This window comes from Hyperolius riggenbachi, chromosome 10, assembly GCF_040937935.1.
Source record: "Hyperolius riggenbachi isolate aHypRig1 chromosome 10, aHypRig1.pri, whole genome shotgun sequence".
Lineage (NCBI taxonomy): Eukaryota > Metazoa > Chordata > Amphibia > Anura > Hyperoliidae > Hyperolius > Hyperolius riggenbachi.
The window spans coordinates 217,338,882-217,351,186 of record NC_090655.1 but is presented as its reverse complement, the minus strand read 5'-3'; the positions used below and the strand labels follow the sequence as shown (position 1 = coordinate 217,351,186).

The 12,305-nt window shown below is 44.4% G+C and overlaps 1 protein-coding gene and 1 pseudogene across 1 annotated transcript in view; both read right to left on the bottom strand.

Moving 5' to 3' along the window:
* LOC137534478 (zinc finger protein 568-like) overlaps positions 1-12,305 on the bottom strand; it is a 91,580-nt gene that overhangs the window by 60,268 nt on the left and 19,007 nt on the right. The window lies entirely within an intron of this gene.
* The window catches only part of LOC137536811 (zinc finger protein 850-like), an 88,939-nt pseudogene continuing 82,714 nt past the window's right edge, over positions 6,081-12,305 (bottom strand).

Genomic DNA, 12,305 nt, shown 5'->3' with positions numbered 1-12,305 from the left:
ACATATTGTGATAAAGTTCATTATTTTCTGTAATGTACTGATAAACATTAGACTTTCATATATTTTAGATTCATTACACACAACTGAAGTAGTTCAAGCCTTTTATTGTTTTAATATTTATGATTTTGGCATACAGCTCATGAAAACCCAAAATTCCTATCTCAAAAAATTAGCATTTCATGAAAAGGTTCTCTAAACGAGCTATTAACCTAATCATCTGAATCAACTAATTAACTCTAAACACCTGCAAAATATTCGTGAGGCTTTTAAAAACTCCCAGCCTGGTTCATTACTCAAAACCGCAATCATGGGTAAGACTGCCGACCTGGCTGCTGTCCAGAAGGCCATCATTGACACCCTCAAGCAAGAGGGTAAGACACAGAAAGAAATTTCTGAAAGAATAGGCTGTTCCCAGAGTGCTGTATATCAAGGCACCTTAGTGGGAAGTCTGTGGGAAGGAAAAAGTGTGGCAGAAAACGCTGCACAACGAGAAGAGGTGACCGGACTCTGAGGAAGATTGTGGAGAAGGACCGATTCCAGACCTTGGGGGACCTGCGGAACCAGTGGACTGAGTCTGGAGTAGAAACATCCAGAGCCACCGTGTACAGGTGTGTGCAGGAAATGGGCTACAGGTGCCGCATTCCCCAGGTCAAGCCACTTTTGAACCAGAAACAGCGGCAGAAGCGCCAGACCTGGGCTACAGAGAAGCAGCACTGGACTGTTACTCAGTGGTCCAAAGTACTTTTTTCGGATGAAAGCAACTTTTGCATGTCATTCGGAAATCAAGGTGCCAGAGTCTGGAGGAAGAGGGAAATGCCAAAATGCCTGAAGTCCAGTGTCAAGTATCCACAGTCAGTGATGGTCTGGGGTGCCATGTCAGCTGCTGGTGTTGGTCCACTGTGTTTTATAAAGGGCAGGGTCAATGCAGCTAGCTATCAGGAGATTTTGGAGCACTTCATGCTTCCATCTGCTGAAAAATGGTTTACTGATCATGGTATTACTGTGCTCAATTGGCCTGCCAACCCTCCTGACCTGAACCACATAGAGAATCTGTGGGATATTGTGAAGAGAAAGTTGAGAGATGCAAGACCCAACACTCTGGATGAGCTTAAGGCCGCTATCGAAGCATCCTGGGCCTCCATAACACCTGAGCAGTGCCACAGGCTGATTGCCTCCATGCCACACCGCATTGAAGCAGTCATTTCTGCAAAATGCGGTATTGAGTGCATAACTGAACATAATTATTTGAAGGTTGACTTTTTTTGTTTTAAAAACACTTTTCTTTTATTGGTCGGATGAAATATGCTAATTTTTTGAGATAGGAATTTTGGGTTTTCATGAGCTGTATGCCAAAATCATCAATATTAAAACAATAAAAGGCTTGAACTACTTCAGTTGTGTGTAATGAATCTAAAATATATGAAAGTCTAATGTGTATCAGTACATTACAGAAAATAATGAACTTTATCACAATATGCTATTTTTTTTGAGTAGGACCTGTATATGCCATTGACAGCATTGTTCTGGCCTCTGCTGCAGACATTCATACACGGCCAGCCTTGCTGAGATTCAGCAGCAAAATGACATGCCAGTAAAGGCGCTTAATTTGTGACAGCCAGACCATGCTCATGATGTTTGAACAAGAATGAGCCATCGATGAGTATCTGTATGACCTGGATGCTAGGACAGGCTGAGGATGCAGAGCTGGGGATTTTTTTGCTGCGTTACTGGGCTCACTTCATAACCTAAAGCTGTTTGCAATGCGGTAAACACGGTGTTTGGTCTGTCAGTGTGAAGCGGTCCTAACCCTTACAGTACCTGATGAACGTGTGTACACACGCCGGACGTTTTAAAGGGAACCGGAGAGGAATGCACTGTGAAAATAGAAAAACTTTTATACATACCTGGGGCTTCTTCCAGCCCCATAAGCCTGGATCGGTCCCACGCCGCCATCCTCCGCTTCCTGGATCCGCCAGTACCGGGCCCGTCACTTCCTGCGGACGCAGCCAATTGTCCGCATCACAGGGGCTCCCTCCATACCCGTACGCATGCGGCTGTGCAGTAGTCAGCCACACGCGTAAGTGTATGGAGGGAGTCCCCTGTGATGCGGAGAATTGGCCGCGTCCGCCGGCCGACTGGCGGTAATGACGGGACCCAGTACCGGCGGATCCAGGCAGCGGAGGACAGCGGCGTGGGAGCGATCCGTGCGTATGGGGCTGGAGGAAGCCCCAGGTATGTATAAAAGCTTTTCTTGATCCTCTCTGGTTCTCTTTAAAGCAGCACCTTATTCCACAAATGTGGGAATGTATTGTGATTTCTGCCCTGTGGAGATTGAAACACGGCTCTGCGTCAGCTGCATAATTTTTGGTGGGACTTTTACCATGGATCCCCCTACAGCATGCCAGGGTACAGGCGTTAGCCCCCCTAAAACAACTTTTCCTTCACTTTTGTGGCCAGAAACAGTCCCTGTAGGTTTTACCATTTGCCTACCCATTGAAGTCTATGGCGGTATGCAAACTTTTATGGAAATTCACATTCGAGGTTTGCAAACCAAAAATGTGATGTTTGGGCCATCTCTACTAATATACCCTTTATACAAATTATATTGCTCCATTGGACTCCTGGTCTCTTTCATGTTTAGGATCTTGGAGGCATTATCTTATCACCAGGAATCACAACAGATTTTCTTCCGTCAGGTAGTAGTCATGCTTAAAGTACCCCTGACCTGGACCCCCCCTGCCCCCCTCCCCCCCCCCAATACTTTTCATATTGTTCTATTACTGGTGTTGTGTCACAGCATCATCCCCCTCCAGTGCCCCCGTACTGACATCAATTTTTGGCCAGAAGTAAGCGGCAGTTCTTCCTCCCCTCTGCGCGTCCTTAACTCTGACCCCTCAATTCGCAGCTTTAGGTCCATATATGATTCACTGCACACAGTGCGCAGGATAACTGCGCTGTGTGTGGGCTTGTGGTAATTGAGGTAGGAAGGATATCTGACCTCAATTACAACAATCCCCCAACACAGCGCAGCTCCCCTGCCCGCTCTTTGTTGTGAATCATAAAGCGAAACTAAAGCAGCAGGTGGAGGGACCAGAATTATGTAACTAAAGGGGGGGAAACCGGGTCAGGGGTACTTTAATACGGAACCACTCTAGAGATGCTAGGACTGGAAGGCATTGCAATACAAAACAGAAAATGAACACTTCTCACTCTGCTTGCTATGACTTTAACTTATAAGATATCATTGACTTGCAAGTATCTACACTGTGTTTCATTGTATTATTTTTGTCTGTGTCTGTTAAGCAACTGCCAAGTCAAATTTCTGTAAGTGCAAACAAATTTGACCAAAAAAATGGATTCTGATTCGGTGTTGTCCCGTGAAAAGATACAATAAAATATTTACAAAAATGTGAGAGTTGTACTCAGCTTTTGTGAGATACGGTATGCATTTCATAAGGGCAGGCAAAAGAGATTGCAGTGGGTTGGCACTACAGCGTGGATACACATGTTGCAATGAACATGCACTATTGGTTACTACTTGGCATATGCAATTGTAGCCCCCGTAGAAGCGCAGCAGTGCGTGAAACGGCTATCAGGCATCCTGTACCCAGCACCCACCACCACCACCGTCCCTCCTCTCACCTTCGGTATGTGTACCATTTACTTAATATACCAATTGTACTTGCATTTATGAAAAATTTGCAATAATAAAACAAGCAAGTGCAGCAGTGCCAGCCTTTCCTTCCTTTCTACCTGCTTGCATTTCATAAGGGCCTGAGCCCACTGACGCAGTTGTGTCCGCTTTCATATCAATGTTACAGATGCTGAAAAGAAGGTGACACAACTGAAGGTGACACAACTGAGTTAGTGGGCTTATGCCCAAAGGGTATATTACTGTTATTTTTTGCAAATAACGCCTTGTTATTACTGATGGAGCACAATGAGAAAACAAAAACACAAAACAATCACCTTTATTTCCAAATTATTGTCACCATATATTGTACTAACAGAACTTAGATAGTGATAACCATGATAAAAAAAGGCAAATAAAATGTGTGGGTTTCATCTACAATAGGATGGTTTATTTCAAAACAGTAGTGGATAAAAATGGAAAAAATGTGTATTTTTTATTTACATTTCCCCCCTTAAAATGCATAGAAAATAAAGTTTAAAAAAAATGAAATCACCCACAAAAGGGTGTCCACCCAAAAAAACATGGATCATTTAGGTGTGATAAGTAGTGATAAAGTTATTGCCAAATGAATGGGACCAGTGCTCAAAGGTGAAAATTGCTCTTGGCGGTGAGGGTAAAACAGCCCGTAGCATGAATTGGTAAAGCCATTATCTGCCCTTCTGCATAAAATAGGGATTTGTAGTTACTTACTGCAGTAACTGGGTAAGCTAACCAACAGTTCGTCATTCTGATAACTCAGGTGGTCAAGCCTACAGTATCTGGCAGCATGCCTATGTACGATGACTGCAGCTTACATGTCCACAACAACTTTTTGTCATGCCCAAACTGAAATAAGTTGTCCAGTCTAAGCATGGTGCATTGCACACGTACACAAGCATTGTATTTAGGGAATTAAACTAATGCAGTTGTTTCTCTGTGAGTGCTAGAGGCACCATGTTATCCAAAAATACTTTCATTTTGGAGTTGACCATATTAGCAGGTCCAGGCAGGACTATATTATACAATTCTGGATAGTAAGCCTCAAAGACTCTGGCAATATGGGAAGGGTCTGAGGATGTAATTCCTCCTCTGTCAGTCATCACATATATAGCCCTCTGCTTTCAGAAATCTCATAGACTCCTGGCTAATATGGAATGACATTTATTTCCTCCATCATAAAAAAATTGCTTCGTCCAGGTAAGAGCCTCTTTGGAGTTTGTACACCTTGGTTTTTAGCTAACTGCCAGATCCTGTCGTTAGATTTAAAGTAAATGGGAAAAGTTTACATCTATCTTTTACTAGCCATAGTTACATAGTTATTTGGGTTGAAAAAAGACATACGCCCATAGAGTTCAACCAGAGAACAAAGAACAACACCAGCCTGCTCCCTCACATATCCCTGTCGATACAGAGGAAGGCAAAAAACCCCCCACAAGGCATGGTCCAATTAGCTCCAAATGGGAAAAAATTGCTTCCTGACTCCAGATGGCAATCATATAAAATCCCTGGATCAACATAACTGGGCATTACCTAGTAATTGTAGCCATGGATGTCTTTCAATGCAAGGAAAGCATCTAAGCCCCCTTTAAATGCAGGTATAGAATTTGCCATGACTACTTCCTGTGGCAATGCATTCCACATCTTAATCACTCTTACTGTAAAGAACCCTTTCCTAAATAAATGGCTAAAACTTTTTTCCTCCATGCGCAGATCATGTCCTCTAGTCCTTTGAGAAGGACTAGGGACAAAAAGCTCATCCGCCAAGCTTTTATATTGCCCTCTGACGTATTTATACATGTTAATTAGATCCCCTCTAAGGCGTCTTTTCTCTAGACTAAATAAACCCAGTTTATCTAACCTTTCTTGGTAAGTGAGACCTTCCATCCCACGTATCAATTTTGTTGCTAGTCTCTGCACCTTCTCTAAAACTGCAATATCTTTCCTGTAATGTGATGCCCAGAACTGAATTCCATATTCCAGATGTGGCCTTATTAGAGAGTTAAACAGGGGCAATATTATGCTAGCATCTCGAGTTTTTATTTCCCTTTTAACCACTTGCCGACCAGGGGTGATTTGCCTGATCTGTGCTGCGTGGGCTCTCCAGCCCGCAGCACAGATCAGTATTATGCCAGGGCGATCAGACTTCCCCCCCTTTTTTCCCCACTAGGGGGATGTCCTGCTGGGGGGGTCTGATCGCCGCCGGCTTGCTGCACTTTGCGGGGGGGGGGGGGCTCTTCAAAGCCCCCCTCCGCATCGTTTTCTGTGCTCCCTCCCTCTCCCTCCCTACCTCTTCCTTCCTGGGCTGCGCAGGACGGATATCCGTCCTGCACATTGAAGGATAGGCTTCAGCCTATCATATGCCGGCGATCCCCGGCCAATCAGAGGCCGGGGATCGCCGATCTGCCCTACTGCGCCGTATGATGTAAACAGCGGGGATTTCTTCCCCGCGTGTTTACATTTTGCCGGCGAGCCGCGATCGGCGGCCCTCCGGCTGTTCACAGAGACACCCTCCGTGAACGGACATGGAAAGGCCGCTTGAACGAGCGGCCGTTTCCATGGAAACCCGCAGATGACCAGTTTACGCCAATCGGCGTTAGCTGGTCGTCAAGAGGTTAATGCATCCCAAAATTTTGTTAACTCAGTTAGCTGCAGCGGCTTGGCATTGAGCACGATTATTTAACTTGTTGTCGATGAGTACTCCCAAGTCCTTCTCCAAGTTTCATGTCCCCAACTGTATCCCATTTATTTTGTGTCCTCCATGAATAGATCTCACCACAGTAAATTCTCTTCTGCATGGCAAGATGAGATTTCTGTCTGAAGGATTTCCCACACCCAGCACCATGGCCTCTCCCCAATGTGAGGTCGCTGATATGACAAGTTGTGTATGTAAGAAGTTTCCCACACTCACACACACATCGACTATTGCTACTCCTCTAAGTGATGTCTCATGTGCAGCAAATTGTCATTTATACCCAAAGCATTTCCCAAACTCAGCACAGAAATAAGGCCTCTCCCCAGGAAATGATTCTTTCCTTATAAATTATTACTTCATATATCACATTTTACAGCAACCCTTAAGTGAAAATAAGCTCAACACATAATAAATAGTATATGTAGTTACAAGCATATATAAGAACCTCTTGGTGTCTCATATTCTTATATATACTTTATAGGCTTAAATCCTGACTCTGAAATGTGCACAAAAGCCATATCCTTCTCCCCAGAAACTTTTTCCAGCCGGGTGGCATGAAAAAGTAGCCGGGTGGGGTGAGATGAGAGAATACAACGCCGGAACTTCTTTGCACAATTTTGCTTACAGCAGAGGAGAAAATGAGCCAATGACAGCCGGGTGCTCACAGAAACTAGCCGGGTGTAGCACCTGCCTAAAAGAGCCTGGGGAGAACACTGTACAGTATGTACCCATGTGTATCATTATTTCGCCTCAGTACAGGGACTTTAAGGCTTTACAAACCAATGCACTGAGTAGCATTAAAGAGTCCTCAGGATTCTGTGTAAAATTCCACATGCCATAAAAACAAAAACATTTATATATAACATCTGTAATTAACATCTAAATGCTTTCACACATAGAGCATATGAATAGGGCTTCTCGCCAGTGTGATATCTCTGTGTGACAAGGTTTGAGCTATATTGCTGACAAGTTTTACGGAGGGCTGTCTAGAGTGCACAGGGGCTGTCCCAGCTATATTTAACTTCCTGCGGTCCAGCGTAATTACGCTCACGAGCCCGCCGGTGCCTTTACTTCCTGCCTCCTGATGTCACATCCGGAAGTGACGCGGGCAGCAGTGCGCTCATCCACCATCCGATTTCTTATTTAAACACCACTTGGACGGCGATGTAGCATGGCTTCTCCTCTCCTTGAGAAAGCAGGGTGACGCCCGCGGAACTAGTGGGGTTGGTCTGAGGGGATCTACCATCTTCCCTTGCCTCTCCTGTTGCCTGTCATCACTTCTCAACTCTGGGCTAAGTATTTCCCCATTATGCACTTTACTTATGGGCTGCTTCACTGCCTCCTATATATTTCATCTTGATATATGCACTATGATCTTAGAATCTAATTGTTAATTGCACGGCTGCTGAGCACTTGTTCAATGAGTATTAATCTTTTTGGTCTTGATTGGTTATATGTTTTTTCATGTATTGGTTTTGTTTTCACTAATATAATATTGTCACTAATTGAGCAATAGCACTTTCATAATACTGAACCTGGGTTCACACAACCTGGGGGCACTCTTTGAGCCCTCAGTGTTGCTGATAGCATATTATTGGCTATGCAATATTGCATTATGTTGCAACAGTATACAATGGCATGGATCTTTATGGGACTATTTTAAGTGTTTTCAATAATAATTTTTTGGATTGTATTTTCCGTGCATTATTATCCACATAGCGGGTGATCATTGCATAATAAAGATCAATGTATATAATTAAACTTGAACCTATGAGTGGTGCAGGTTACTGGGTTTCTTTTTCTTGCTTGGGATAAGGTTTGAGCTATATCTAAAACATTTCCCACAGTCAGCACATGAATAGGGCATCTCTACAGTGTGATATTTTATGTTTGTTAAGGATCGATTGCTCTCCAAAACATTGCCCACACTCAGCACACGACTAAGGCTTCTCACCAGTATGAGACCTTTTGTGTGTGACAAGGTGTGTTGTCCGTACAAAACATTTCCCACACTCAGCACACGACTAAGGCTTCTCACCAGTATGAGACCTTTTGTGTGTGACAAGGTGTGTTGTCCGTACAAAACATTTCCCACACTCAGTACATGAATAGGGCTTCTCACCAGTGTGAGATCTTGCATGTATGACAAGACTTGATTTTTGTGCAAAACATTTCCCACACTCAGTACATGCATAGGGCTTCTCACCAGTGTGAGATCTTTCATGTCTAACAAGCTGTGGTTTACGTGCAAAACATTGCCCACACTCAGCACATAAATAGGGCTTCTCACCAGTGTGAGATCTTGTGTGTGTGACAAGGTGTGTTATCCGTACAAAAAATTTCCCACACTCAGTACATGAATAGGGCTTCTCACCAGTGTGAGATCTTGCATGCATGACAAGACTTGATTTTTGTGCAAAACATTTCCCACACTTAGTACATGCATAGGGCTTTTCACCAGTGTGAGATCTTTCATGTCTAAAAAGCTGTGGTTTATGTGCAAAACATTTCCCACACTCAGCACATGAATAGGGATTCTCACCAGTGTGAGATCTTTCATGTCTAACAAGCTGTGTTTTATGTACAAAACATTCCCCACACTCAGCACATGAAAAGAACTTCACACCAGTGTGAGATTTCTCATGTCCAACAAGATTTGATTTCAAAGAAAAACATTTTCCACACTCAGCACATGAATACGGCTTCTCACCAGTGTGAGATTTCTTATGTGCAACAAGATTTGATTTCAAAGAAAAACATTTCCCACACTCAGTACATAAATAGGGCTTCTCACCAGTGTGAGATCTTTCATGGCTAACAAGCTGTGATTTATGTGCAAAACATTTCTCACACTCAGTACACGAATAGGGCTTCTCACCAGCGTGAGATCTTTCATGGCTAACTAGCTGTGTTTTATGTACAAAACATTCCCCACACTCAGTACATGAATAGGGCTTCTCACCAATGTGAAATCTCTCATGTCTGACAAGATGTTCTTTCTGTATGTAACATTTCCCACACTCAGCACATGAATAGGGCTTTGCACCAGTATGAAAACTCTTATGCCTGACCAGATTTGATTTCAATGAAAATCGTTCCCCACGCTCATTACATGAATAGGGTCTCTCACCAGTGTGAGATCTCTCATGTCTGACAAGATTTGATTTTGAAACAAAGCGTTTTCCACACGTGGAACAGGAATAAGACCCTTCAGCAATAGAAGAGCTCCGCTGAATATGAAGGCCCTCGGGGTTAGACAGTTGAATTGAGCCTTTGGGAATAGTTGGAGTAACCAGTAAATCTGCAGAAGGCTCTTGTCTAGTGACATCATCATCAGTTGTACAGTCTGTGTATCCAGAGAGACGAGTCTCCGTGAGGTTCCTGGTACCAGGATTTCCTGTTGCAAATAAAGAAACATCATCACTTCCTGTTAGAGAATTCTGAGGGGAGGAACAATTATCAATAGGGATGGTCAGTGAGCTGCTGATAATTCCAAGTTGATGCAAAGTTTATACATACTGGAAAAGGACCAAGTGCAAAAGCTGCATAGCTTTGCATATAACTAGAATACATTTGCACCATCTCAGAGTTATTGGCAGGCCACAGGCATTCATACTAGTTTTCAGCCTAAACTGTTACAGGCAGACAATTACATGACAAAAATGTTGCCTTGCATGCTTATTTTATACACCCTCAAAATCAGCCAATGAATCCATTTGTGAAATAGAGATCCGAAGCCACTAATACTTTTGCACTTTTTGTAGATGTGTATATATATATATATATATATATTATATATATATATATATATATATATAAATATATATATATATATATCCACTGACGAATAAAGAACCAGACCTATGCACACTGGGGAGCAGGGAAGCCTCAGAACTAGAAGATGTCACAGTTCAAATGGATGCAGGGATAGATGGGGAGATGCAGAGGGGGAATCATTCGGGGGTGGAGGGGTGAATTGCAGTGGGGGGATTTATACTGGGTCTCAAAGTTAGCCAAGCTATACCGGTCACTTATTCTGAGGAGGGGGGGGGGGGGGGGGGAATCGGCCAACCCACATCTCTCGAGAGGGAGGGGAAGGGATGTATGCAACGAGGCGGGAGGGGGGAGAGAAAGATGAGGGGGAGGTTATCAGCCATAGCTGCAGAGAGAGAGGTAGGAAGGGATGGATGCGGGAAGAGAGAGATGTGGGGGGATCGGCCACCCACTATCACTGCAGAGGGAGAGGAAGGGATAGCTGGGAGGTGGTAATCAGCCACCCGCTAATGCCTCAGGGGGAGAGGAAGGGGGGGATGGATGGGGGGGGGATAAGCCACCCGCTATCACTAGAGAGGAAGAAAGGAGGAGAGAGAGGGTGGGTGGGAATCGGTGAGGGCCTATACTGGGCCTCTTATAGCTAGCTAACTATACTGGGGCACATAAAGCTGACTAACTATACTGAGGCACCTAAAGCAGGCTAATGATACTGGGGAACCTGTAGCTGGATTGCCTGTACCTGGGCACCTAAGTTAGCTAACCTATACTGGCGCACCTGTACTTGGCTGCCTATACTGGGGGCACTTATACTCACCATTGGAGTGCTGATCCCTCGCCGTGTGCCTCCCATAGTGACATGTTCCCTGGCAATCAGTGTTGATGACGCCAGGGTCACGCACCGTCAACAACATCTGGCAAAAACTAATTTCTTTTTTTTTTTTGCATTGAATTGAATACAATAACCTGCGGGGAATTCCTAACACTGATGAGCACTGCACGGTGAGCGACACAGGAAGGATAATGTATAAATCCACACAGCGGCGCGCGCAGGGGGGGGGTAGCGGGGGATGGGGGGTACATTTATTCACTGAGAGGGCAGCGGTGAAGCGGCGGACGTGGAAGACTCAGGCCAATTCCCAAGAGATTTCATGCTGAAATCAATTTGGGAATTGCCTGTGGTGTATAAGCAGCCGACAAATCCCTCTCTAATCAGATTCGATCAGAGAGAGGTTTGTCTCTTGGTCAAATCTGGCCACACACTGCACATACATTTCACCATGAAATCGATTCAAAATCTGTGGAGCTGCCACCATCTGCCTTGCCACCCCCAGTCTACCCCTCCCCCATCCCTGCTCCTCCGGCTGGTAGCAGTACTCTCACCTGTCCAGCTGATGTGTCCTCCCGGTAGGACGGAACGACTTTAGGAAAAGACTATTTAAACGTTTCCTGTAAAGCTCCTGCGTCCACTTCCAGAGATCAAACAAGGTCACAAAGTATCTCCACCGTGGAAATCCCCATCAGGCAAATGCAAAAAAACAACAAGACAGAGAGATCATAGTATAGTCTGTAATGCCCTTTCCAATAGGTTCACCACCACCCTGTGGGGTTCCCAGTGAGGGAAAGTATTATTGTAGGGACACCTCCGCCACCCGGTGCTCCATCTTATGGTTAGCACGCTCATTTTATGGCAAGGCTGCCTCGCCTCACAGACAGCAATCTCGCATTGTTACAATCTCCAGGTTGCACTTCAATCGCTTCAGCATACAATATCTCAAGAAAACACATACAAATTGCATATCATAGTGCAGAGGTCCATCTGGGCCCCTGATGAGTCTGATGACGAAACACGTTGGGCGGAGCTAAGGGCAGGAAGCTATCGGCTACAGCAGGAGGAGACGTCCCCTGGAGATTTTAATATACAAAGCGCTTTTTATTGGATGTTTGCGAGTATATTATCTTTTATACAGGAAATAAAGTGTCTGGTTTACACTATTGGAGGCTTTTTAGTCCATAGATTTACTGTTGGATGCAGCTGTCTGTGAGGGTGGGCAGCAGCTTAATAGGGTGAGCAAGGAAGCCTATATGTGTGTGTTGTTTGGCTACTCTGGTATGATAAGGACCTCTGCACTATGATATGCAATTTTTATGTGTTTTCTTGAGATATTG